Here is a 12,391-nt window from a genome sequence, read left to right as displayed (position 1 = left end):
GAAGAACCCTCTTCTATGCTGGTGCAGAAATTGTCTTTCCTCCAAACGAAGAGACAGTCACAGTCCTTGGTACAAACAGTTCATTGGAGAGATCTCTGTATTGCCCTCTGATATACTTGTACAATTATATTAGGTCTCCCCTAAGTCTTCTCTTTTCTAGAGTAAATAGACCTAATTTTGATAACCTTTCTGGGTATTGTAGTGAACCAACTCCATTTATCATTTTAGTAGCCCGCCTTTGAACCCTTTCAAGTTCAGTAATGTCTTTCTTGAGCACCGGCGTCCAAAATTGCACACAATACTCCAAGTGTGGTCTGACGAGTGATTTGTACAAAGGGAGAATTATGTTTTCATCTCGTGTCCCCAGACCTCTTCTAATGCATCCCATGACCCTATTTGCTTTGGTGGCAGCTGCCTGACACTGGGCACTCCAATTTAGCTTCTTATTGACTAAGATGCCTAAGTCTTTTTCCATGTCTGATTTCCCCAGCAGTTTCCCATTTAGTAAGTAATTGTAGCATCTGTTTCTCCTTCCCATGTGCATAACCTTACACTTATCTGTGTTAAACCTCATTTGCCATTTTTCAGCCCAATTCTCCAATTTACTCAAATCTGTCTGTAGTTGCAAACTGTCCTCCTTTGTGTTAACTACCTTACATAGTTTTGTATCATCTGCAAATACTGATATTTTACTGTGTAAGCCATCCACTAGATCATTAATAAATATATTAAATAGTAGGGGGCCCAATACAGAACCCTGTGGTACCCCACTAGTAACCCTGGCCCAATCTGAGTATGCACCATTAATAACCACTCTTTATTTTCTATCACTAAGCCAGCTACCTACCCATCTACACACATTTTCCACTAGCCCAAGCTTTCTCATCTTACTTACCAATCTTTTATGTGGGACAGTGTCAAATGCTTTAGAGAAGTCGAGATAAATGACATCCAATGATTCTCCTTGGTCCATTTGAGAGCTTACATCCTCATAGAAGTTGATCAGGTTAGTTTGACAGGAGCGATCCTTCATAAATCCATGTTGATATGGAGTTAAACATTTATTAACATTGAGATATTCCATAAGGCTATCCCTTAGAAACCCTTCAAAAATTTTACCCACAACAGATGTTAAACTTACCGGCCTATAGTTTCCAGGTTCCCTTTTACACCCCTTTTTGAATATTGGTACCACATTTGCTTGCCGCCAATCAAAAGGAACAGACCCTGTTTCTATAGAGTCTTTAAATATAAGGAATAGAGGCCTGTCTATCACATTACTTAACTCCCTTAATACCCGAGGGTGAATGCCATCAGGGCCTGGTGATTTGTCAATTTTAATCTTACTAAGGCGGTTCTGTATTAATTTTTTTTTAGGTATTGTGTTCACTTTTGAAAACCCAAAATAATGAGTAGAACAAGGCTAGCAGACAGAACTATGCAACGTATGCCTGCGAAGCAAAGATTTTTACACCACAGATACACCAGACCTCAGCCTGAGATAACAGTCTGTATTATTATTTTTTTTATTTTTTGGCTAAATAGTGCTGTACATAAATACAGTTTCACCCAGGACAAAAAAAGAAAACCGCCGTAAACTGGCCAAACTTTGCGCACGCACAGATATGAGCTGGCCCAGAGATACCACTACGACAAATGTGTGCCCTGTTCTTTTTTATTTTTGGGCTAACTACTGCTGTATATAAGTACAGTGTCACCCAGGACAAAAAAAGAAAACCACCGTAAACTGGCCAAACTTTGAGCATACACAGATATGAACTGACATGGAGATACCACTACGACAAATGTGTGCCCAATTTTTTTTTTTGGCTAACTACTTGTTAGGGCTGGCGGAACGCACCAAATAAAAGGTGATAATAAGGTGCGTTCGCAGCCCGGAGTCCACCGTGCACAGATGGTAAACTGCTGCTTGGTTATGGCGGTATAAAGGAAGACCACACGCGGGTTAACGTCAACCGGTGTGTACAGGAGCGGACTCTGTTACCTCACACAGCTGCACTACCATGGAACATAAATGCCGGAGCCTGTTTAAGCTCACAGAGCTTGGCAAGGGACCGCTCAGTAAACGGTCACAGAACTCAGCCCCAAGGACACGGGGTCAGAGTCCCTTTAGACCTACTAAGCGAGCGGCATCACACCTGTGGACGCCCCTAATGGACGCTGGCTACCGTGGAGTGCCGACCACATGCACTGTGGCATACAGACAAAGCCACCGGTCGACGCTGATGCCAGTCTCTGACTCTGCCTCCTACCTGCACCTTAGCCTGGGTACTTAACAGGCTAGGCTACATAACACATGCGTACCAAGGGTAGGGGTTTCATAATGAGTCATTCACCGGAGACAGTCACACATGCATACAACACTCACTCCACATGGTCTATAATCCATTTCTATATTAGCGCATGGCCGGGCGGCCATGCGAACCTTTTATAGCTGCAGCCTTCTGGGACCTTCATGGTCGTCCAATCGGAGCAGCAACAGGACCTAAGCATGTGACCTCCGACCTCCAATGAGAGGTCGTCCCATGGGCATGCTCAGTAGGAGAAAAGCAGGACTTAGTCCCAGGAGCGTCTGCTCGCCACTGACTCATGCATGGTACAATAGCTGAGCGTGGAGATGCAACCAGACGCCTAGCATTAGGGTGTGTGCACACGTTGCGGATTCTGCTGTAGATCCGCAGTGGAATTGGCCCTGCTGATCCACAGCAGTTTCTGCTGCGTTGTACAGTACCCTTTTAATCTATGTAAATTGTAAACCACAGTGTCCACAGTGCGGAATTTTCCACCCGGATTTGCTGCGTTTTAAATCCGCAGCATGTCACCTCTTTGTGCGGATTCCACAGCAGTATGGTACCTGCTCCATGAAGGTGTCAAACCGCAGGGGAAAACCACAGGCTAATCTGCAGAAAATCCGCAGATTAACCGCAGGATTCAGAAAAATCCGCGCAGAAAATTCCACAGCACAGTACGCAACGTGTGCACACCCACTTAGCCTGGGCAAGACGCTGGGACCGACGTCTCTGCTGAGCAGGAACCTCTGCGGCCGCAGAAGAATGGGAGACTGCAGAGGACACGGCTTGAGATTCCCCCTGTTCAGTGGGGGGAAACTCGACGCCTAACACTACTGCTGTATATAACTACAGTCTCACCCAGGACATAAAAGAAAACCGCCGTAAACTGGCAAAACTTTGAGCACACACAGATATGAGCTACCACGGAGATACTACTACGACAAATGTGCAGCCTTTATTTTTTTTCTGCTAAATACTGCTGTATTTAACCAAAACTGACAGCCAGGCAAAAAGAAAGAAAACAGCCATAAACTGGCAAAACTTTGAGCACACACAGATATGAGCTGCCACGGAGATACTACTACGACAAATGTGTGGCCTGGATTTTTTTTCTGCTAAATACTGCTGTAATTAACCAAAAGTGACAGCCAGGCAAAAAATAAGATAACAGCCGTAAACTGGCCAAACTTTGAGCACGCACAGATATGAGCTGGCACGGAGATACCGCACCAAAAAATGTGTGGCCTGTATTCCAATTACACCTGGGGCTAGCTATATATGGCTAATTTATCCCACAGGTAGCAGCAGCAGCACCAGAACACAGGAAGGGAATGGACCCTCTTGATGTATGAAATGCTCTATATACACACATAGAGTGCCTGCAGGTCTTGCACTGATGTGTATAGAGCAATGTACACTACCCTGCCTGCCTAACATTGGAACCTATATACTCCAGAATTAGTCCTTAGAAGGACTGTTGGTTTAGCTGGATGTGATTATTTAGGATGGTAAACCCCACACTAATAAATCCCCAATTCTGACGCTATCAAGGCAGCCGCTCTCCCTACACTCTCTCAATCCGGAGCTGAATGCGCCAAGCAGAGCGGCATCCGGTCTCTTATACCCCTGATGATGCTGTGCAGCCAGCCAATCACTGCATGACCACAACAAAGATGGCTACGGTGTTTCATAGCCAGGCAGACAATCCCTGCAGCGTGATTGGGTCCCTAAAGTCACCCAAAAATGCAGGGTGGAGACCCGAGTTCCCGGGCGAGTAGCGAGTGGTGGCGAGCAAGTTTGCTCATCACTAGTCTTTAATTATCTGGGTGGTTTGTTGAATAGTGGCATGATGGTACAGCTCAGCAAGCCAGCCAGGACACACAGACAGGAGCGTGATTACACTCCTGCAGTGCATAGTGCTGACGTGAGAAAAGTCACAGGAGTTTATAACTGATGAACCGCGGTCACCTCACTAACGTCACCGCTTGTGTGAGTAGTAGTGCTGCTTTCCATCCAATCCCTCTTCTTAACCAGTAGTGTACAACCACATATACAGTACTGCCACAGTCGGTAAAAATTTCATAATTATGAGGTCCATTTTCTCCTATATCAGAGGCCGTGCAAATGCGACATGGTGTCTGCAATTTATTCCAGCCAAATTTGTGCTCCAAAATTCAAATGCTGCTTCTTCTTGCAATAATTCCTTTGTAGCACCTGAAAGGTTAAACATTTTTTCCTGAGAGAAAATTTGAAGTGTTTGAGGCATGTGGTTTTAGGAATGGTCTCACTTTTGGTTTCCATTTTATATAGGCTCCTCGGAGTCCATTTATATCTTTACTAGATGGAGGCCCGATGCTATCGCATCTGGAGGGCGGTAATGTCATGATGGGGGCAGGCTTTGCAGCGTTGAGAATCTCTCCCCCCCATGTGCTCACCCACCTATCCACTCTCTCTTTCCCCATGTGCTGACTTCTCCCGTCTGTGCTCTCTTCTTTGACCTGTCTACCCCATGTGCTTATCCCCCTTGTCTGCTGTCTCTCCTTCCTGTGCTGTGTTCTCCCCTCATGTGCTGTCCCATTTGAACTGTCTCCCCCTGTGCTCTGTCTCACCCCTGTCTGACAGTGTATAGAACATACCACAGCTCCTGGGCAGGGGAGGAAGTATAAGACAATACTGACATTACAGCAGGAGATCGCAGATGATACATTTCATGAGATAAAATATTGTTTAAAAACAGTGAGTGAAATATTTTACCTCACAAAATGAATCCTCTGTGATCCCCTGCTGTAATGTCAGTATTGTCTTTTGCTTCCTCCCCTGCCCAGGAGATATGGTATGCTCCGTACACGGTCAGACAGACAATTTTTAAAATGAACTTTCGTTCATGGGAAAACCCCTTTAAGGTGAATGGCTTCCTCTGCCTGTAGACACGTTGCACATCTGCCGCCAGGATCAGCCGAATTATTCACTGCGCCTTCGTGGAATTCGTGCAGGCGCAGTGCGACGGTGTTCCGCTGGTGGTACCGCGCAAGAGACTGCGTGAGTGTGAGAGTGAGTGTGGTGCGTACGGCGTATAGAGTGTGTGTGGTGCGACGGTGTTCCGCTGATGGTACCACGCAAAAGGTTGGTACCAGCAGCAGTTTCCATATTGAGACACCCATCACTTGGGTGTCCTAATTTGGCGGTTGGTGAACGTCCTCTGCTTGTAAGTCTGGGATACGGTGACATCTGGACAGAACAGGAAATTAAAACATTACAAGTAAATTATATAAATAGATGTAGATAGGTTTGGTACGTTTTGGCAAGTTTTTTGCCAAAATTCCTATGTTTTGCATGTTTGTGAAAATATGGACCTGAATTTACCACTAACAAAGTAGAATGTGCCACAAAGAGATAATCTCAGAATGAGTGGGATGAAGCGTTACACGCAGTGTTCCCCATCACCGGTCCTCAAGAGCCACCAACAGGTCATGTTTTCAGGATTTCCTTAGTATTGCCCAGCTGATAACTGGAGTACCTGCACAGACAATAATTCCATCACCTGGGCAATACTAAGGAAACACTGAAAACAAGATCTGTTGCTGGCTCTTGAGGACTGGAGTTGGGGAACACTGCGTTACAGTTACCACATGAAGTGAGACACTGGTCAGATTTTAAACATTTGGCCTGGCCACTAAGGGGTTAATCTCTCCTGAAACAGAGATGCTGATTTGGTGCATCAGTTTCGTCTTGCCAGCAAGCAATAACTGATCCAAGAGGCTAGTGCCATCTACATCGGAAGAGCTGCTGAGCTCCAAATTACTGCAGCCAAACAATAGAGATGGGTCAGTAGTGGAGACCGCACCGGACATGGGGAGGATAAAGCTTATTTTGTTTTTTTGTCATAGAATATGAGCAAAAGCATTGAAAGGACACAAGCCCTTTTCTAGATTTGGGGACAGAAAATAGCAGCAGCAAAGTGAATGAAATGTCAAAAATCTTACCCACACACAGGGCAATTTACATGCAGAATTTGACTTGTGCTGAAGATTTTCAAATCTGCACGTCATTGCTTTGTGTGGATTTTACCCTTTGCAATGCATAGATTAAAATCCATACCAAATTGGCATGCAATAGCAGCAGATTGTGTTCTAGCACAAACAGCAGAACCTCCCATAAGTGACCCTATTTTACAAGCTACAACTCTCAATGAATTCATCTAGGGGTGAAGTGATCAGTTGACACCATGGGTGGGTCACAGAATTTTATCCCATTGGGTAGTGAAGAAAAAATAATATACATTTTGATGCTGGGAAATGGGTAAAAAAGGCACCAAAATTTGTCTCACAATTTCTGCTCAATGTAGAAATACCCTATATATACAGCTCTGGCAAAAATTAAGAGCACTTTGAAATATTCAGTAAGGCCGGAGTCACACTGGCGAGGAATACGGGTGCGTGAGAGGCGCAAAAAGCACGCATTAGACACGGACCAATGATTCTCTATGGGGTCCCTCGCACCAGGCGTATATTTCTCCTCCGTATCCTCCGCTCCGTGCCACTCGCAGCATGCTGCGATTGTCAGCATACTACGGCCGTAGTACGCCAATGCAAGTCTATGGGTGCGCAAAAAATACGGATTACACACGGCGCACACATGTGACCTGCGAGAAATACGCACCCGGTGTCTTTTAGCAAAGCCGGCAATTCAGTGCGCTATACAGTAAACTCACACTGACAGTTTTAATAAAGAAATGAAAGGATATAGACACATAGAATACATATATATATATATATATATATATATATATATGCATTCTATGTGTCTATATCTATTCTTTCATTTCTTTATTAAAACTGTCATAGGGCTCCATTATATGTCCACTTTGCAAGCCTGCGAGAAAATCTCACCATACGGATGCCATACGGATTACATACGGATGCTGACATGCGCAAAATACGCGACCACACCTTGATTACGGATGACATACGGAGCACTGTTTAGGGGTCTGTCATCCGTATTACGCATGTAAAATACTGACCGTATTTTGCGCAGGTTAGTGTGACTCCAGCCTTAGTGTGATCTTTCTCTTTATAGGCATATTTTTGAGAAAAATGTAAATTGTTCTTTTAGTCTATAAACTTCTGACATGTCTCTGAATTTCCAAGCAATAAATTTTGTATTTTTTTCTGACAAAGAAAAATGGTCAAAATATAAAAAAAACAGTGCTTTCAGACCTCAAATAATGCAAATAAAACAAGTTCATAATCATTTAGAAACAACAATACCAATGTTTTAACTCAGGAAGAGTTCTGAAATCAATTTTTTGTTTAATAGCCATGATTTTTGAAAACAGCTTTCATGCGTCTTGGCATTCTTTCCACTAGTCTTTCACACTGCTTCTGGCTCAAAAATTTAAGCAGTTCTTCTTTGTTTGATGGCTTGTGACTATCCATCATCCTCTTGATTACATTCCAGAGGTTTTCAATGGGGTTCAGGTCTGAAGAATGGCTGCCCATGACAGGGTTTTGATATGGTGGTCTCTTCATTTTTTCCAGAGCTGTATATACAGTGGGGAAAAAAAGTATTTAGTCAGTCAGCAATAGTGCAAGTTCCACCACTTAAAAAGATGAGAGGCGTCTGTAATTTACATCATAGGTAGACCTCAACTATGGGAGACAAACTGAGAAAAAAAAATCCAGAAAATCACATTGTCTGTTTTTTTTTCATTTTATTTGCATATTATGGTGGAAAATAAGTATTTGGTCAGAAACAAAATTTCATCTCAATACTTTGTGATATATCCTTTGTTGGCAATGACAGAGGTCAAACGTTTTCTGTAAGTCTTCACAAGGTTGCCACACACTGTTGTTGGTATGTTGGCCCATTCCTCCATGCAGATCTCCTCTAGAGCAGTGATGTTTTTGGCTTTTCGCTTGGCAACACGGACTTTCAACTCCCTCCAAAGGTTTTCTATAGGGTTGAGATCTGGAGACTGGCTAAGCCACTCCAGGACCTTGAAATGCTTCTTACGAAGCCACTCCTTCGTTGCCCTGGCGGTGTGCTTTGGATCATTGTCATGTTGAAAGACCCAGCCATGTTTCATCTTCAATGCCCTTGCTGATGGAAGGAGGTTTGCACTCAAAATCTCACGATACATGGCCCAATTCATTCTTTCATGTACCCGGATCAGTCGTCCTGGCCCCTTTGCAGAGAAACAGCCCCAAAGCATGATGTTTCCACCACCATGCTTTACAGTAGGTATGGTGTTTGATAGATGCAACTCAGTATTCTTTTTCCTCCAAACACGACAAGTTGTGTTTCTACCAAACAGTTCCAGTTTGGTTTCATCAGACCATAGGACATTCTCCCAAAACTCCTCTGGATCATCCAAATGCTCTCTAGCAAACTTAAGACGGGCCCGGACATGTACAGGCTTAAGCAGTGGGACACGTCTGGCACTGCAGGATCTGAGTCCATGGTGGCGTAGTGTGTTACTTATGGTAGGCCTTGTTACATTGGTCCCAGCTCTCTGCAGTTCATTCACTAGGTCCCCCCGCGTGGTTCTGGGATTTTTGCTCACCATTCTTGTGATCATTCTGACTCCACGGGGTGGGATTTTGCGTGGAGCACCAGATCGAGGGAGATTATCAGTGGTCTTGTATGTCTTCCATTTTCTAATTATTGCTCTCACAGTTGATTTCTTCACTCCAAGCTGGTTGGCTATTGCAGATTCAGTCTTCCCAGCCTGGTGCAGGGCTACAATTTTGTTTCTGGTGTCCTTTGACAGCTCTTTGGTCTTCACCATAGTGGAGTTTCGAGTCAGACTGTTTGAGGGTGTGCACAGGTGTCTTTTTATACTGATAACAAGTTTAAACAGGTGCCATTACTACAGGTAATGAGTGGAGGAAAGAGGAGACTCTTAAAGAAGAAGTTACAGGTCTGTGAGAGCCAGAAATCTTGATTGCTTGTTTCTGACCAAATACTTATTTTCCACCATAATATGCAAATAAAATGAAAAAAAAACAGACAATGTGATTTTCTGGGTTTTTTTTTCTCAGTTTGTCTCCCATAGTTGAGGTCTACCTATGATGTAAATTACAGACGCCTCTCATCTTTTTAAGTGGTGGAACTTGCACTATTGCTGACTGACTAAATACTTTTTTTCCCCACTGTATATGGTTGTACAATACTGCTTAGCCATACGATGAGACTCGGGAGGGACAGAGCGCCATTTGCCTCCTGTAGCACAGATTTTCCTAGAATAGTTTGCGGACTCCATATAGAGACCGTAAGTGCTAGAAAAGCAGAATCCCCCTTAAGTGACCCCATTTTGGAAATTATACCCCTTTGGGAATTTATCTGCAGGTGCAGTGACTTTTGACTCCATGGGTGTTATCCAGAGACTAGCAGAAGTGGATGTCGTTGAGTGAAAATTGCAAACTGCCGTTGTAGTACCCCATCCCAGTATTAAGGATTCATCTGTGGTACCTACTAGTAATAATATTATAACTTTGCTGGGGGGTTCTACCTAACAATGGGATTAACCCTGTTCCGAATGGGCAAGACATATCAGATTGCTTGTCTCAATTCACGGTTCATGAGGAAAGGTTCCACTTTCCAATCCTCCACTCAGCCTCTACCCCAGACACCCCCCTCTACCATTTCTAGTACGTGTACCGCTCTACCAGTAATTGACACCGTAGAATCCAGTGCTACATTGAGGAATAGTAAAATTGGATTACCTCAATCAGAGATTTTTACCCTATCCTCTCCCTTGAGGATTGACTCGCATAATTCAAAAATCACCCATTTTTTTCAGGCGGTACCGGGCCACCAGCCAAAAAGAAAAAGGGCACACGAGGATGCAGAGGCAAAGGCAAGCACAATAAAAGCCTTTGGGCAACCTGCGGGCCCCCCAGTGAGGGAACCAGCAACAGCCCTGACAATTTAGATGCACGTCCCAGCATCTTCAATTTGTCGGACTATAATATTAATGATGATGAAAGGTCACTTTTAGAACGGGGCCTATTGTTTTGTCCACATTCATAAACTTACTATACAACGTCACTTTTTAATTGAAAGCAATAAGGTTGACAATGGTTCTGCAGCGGATATTCCCTCCACCCAAACAGATCCATTTTTGCATGTGGCCCCAAGAAAGTCCCATAGTCAGTTATATCCTCTTCACCACAAAGGGTCACATATAGAAACATTCCAACAACTCATCTTTAAGGAAGTTCGCTCACTATCCCCTGGCAAGAAGTTAACTACAAACCTGAGCACTGGTGAAAAGGCAACCATCAAGTCCCTTCGTGAGAACAGCAATATTATCATAAAAAATGCTGATAAAGGGGGCGGGGTAGTTATAATGAATAGGGGATCCTATATCCAGGAAGGGTTCAGATTACTCAATGATCCGGATTTCTATTCTAGGCTGGACCATGATACCTCTATTGATATTTTTCTTGAATACACTGCATTCATTAAAGAAGCCCACTCTTCAGGTATCTTGAATAAAAAAGAATTTAAATTCCTCAACATCCCCCGTTTCAAAACTCCATTCTTTTACTTTCTACCAAAAATCCATAAGAACCCGATTAACTCTCCTAGACGCCCTATTATTTCTGGCATTGGCTCAATTACGAGTAATCTATCCCATTATGTAGATCTCTTCCTTCAGAAGTATGTAATGGGTTTAGACTCGTATCGTAAAGATTCCTCCCACCTCATTGATTCCCTTCAAAGAATACCACCTATTCCTAATTGCCTTCTTGTCACAATGGATGTTCAAGCACTCTATACAAATATATCTCATGATCAAGGCATAGAGGCTGTAGACCAATTCCTTTCCACTGATGCATTATTGCCCCCTCTTCAAAGGGAATGTCTAAAAAATGCTATTCGTTTTGTGCTTAATAATAATGTATTTTCTTTTGAGCATTCCTTCTTTCGCCAGGACAAGGGCTGCGCGATGAGGACGAGATTCGCCCCCAGTTATGCAAATCTCTTCATGGGGGCATTTGAGTCTCTCTTCATCGACCAGTTCAACCTGGCATTGGGCAAAATAGCCTTTTATCGACGCTTTATAGATGATCTGTTCGTTATCTGGACCGACACAGAGGAGGAAGCTGTTGAATTCATCCGCAATCTAAATTTGAATGCCTGGGGCCTCCGCTTCACAGCTAAAACGTCTACTACGTCCATCCAATTCCTGGACCTGTTGGTATATGTTGACAAACTGGGACGGTTTTTCACCACCACACATTTTAAAGACGTAGATGTGAACAGCTACCTTAGTTTCAGCAGTGGTCATCTACCCAAGTGGATTCAGAACATTCCATACGGGCAATATTGGTGTATACGAAAAGATTGCACAGAGGATACTGACTTTATTGAGGAGGCAAAAGTTTTGACACAGCGGTTTCAGCAGAAAGGGTACCCTTAAAAATTGGTCCAAGATGCATTCCTGAGAGCCAAAACTTTCACACAGAAAGACTGTATAAGCAAGATTATGAGTAATAAAACCGCTTGTTCTTCTGGTACGGATCTAGGTAGATGCAGTTTCGCTACCACTTTCAGCCAATCCTATGGGTTGATTAAGAAGCTCCTTACCAAGTACTGGTTCATCCTGAAAGGGGACCCAGTTTTGACCAAGCATATTCCCTCCGACCTAGAACGGTATTCCGCAGAAATCGCACGTTACGGAACCTTGTTGCACCAAGCAACATCAGGCTCCCTATCCTCTCTCTCAATTTCTCTGAACCCTGGTTGCTATGCATGTAGAGCCCCAAAATGTCTTTGCTGCACCGCCATTTTAAATGGGGTACATGAATTTAAATCCAACACTACAGGTACCTCATATAAAATTAATTTTCATGTTAACTGTCAATCCATTTTTGTGGTACTTGATTGAATGTGGTTGCGGCCAACAGTACGTAGGTCGAACCATACAAACGATGCATGCTAGATTGAACAAGCATCGACAGAATATCCGAAATGGCTTTCTCCTGCACAGCCTTTCTAAACATTTTTTAACTGTGCATCAAAAAAATCTAAAAGCTTTGAAACTAACGATTATTGACCACATACCTGAAACC

This window comes from Dendrobates tinctorius, unplaced genomic scaffold (assembly GCF_039654945.1).
Source record: "Dendrobates tinctorius isolate UK_male_01 unplaced genomic scaffold, ASM3965494v1 ptg000011l, whole genome shotgun sequence".
In the NCBI taxonomy this organism is placed as follows: Eukaryota; Metazoa; Chordata; class Amphibia; order Anura; family Dendrobatidae; genus Dendrobates; species Dendrobates tinctorius.
The sequence above is the reverse complement of the archived record's forward strand: the minus strand, read 5'-3'. Positions refer to the sequence as shown.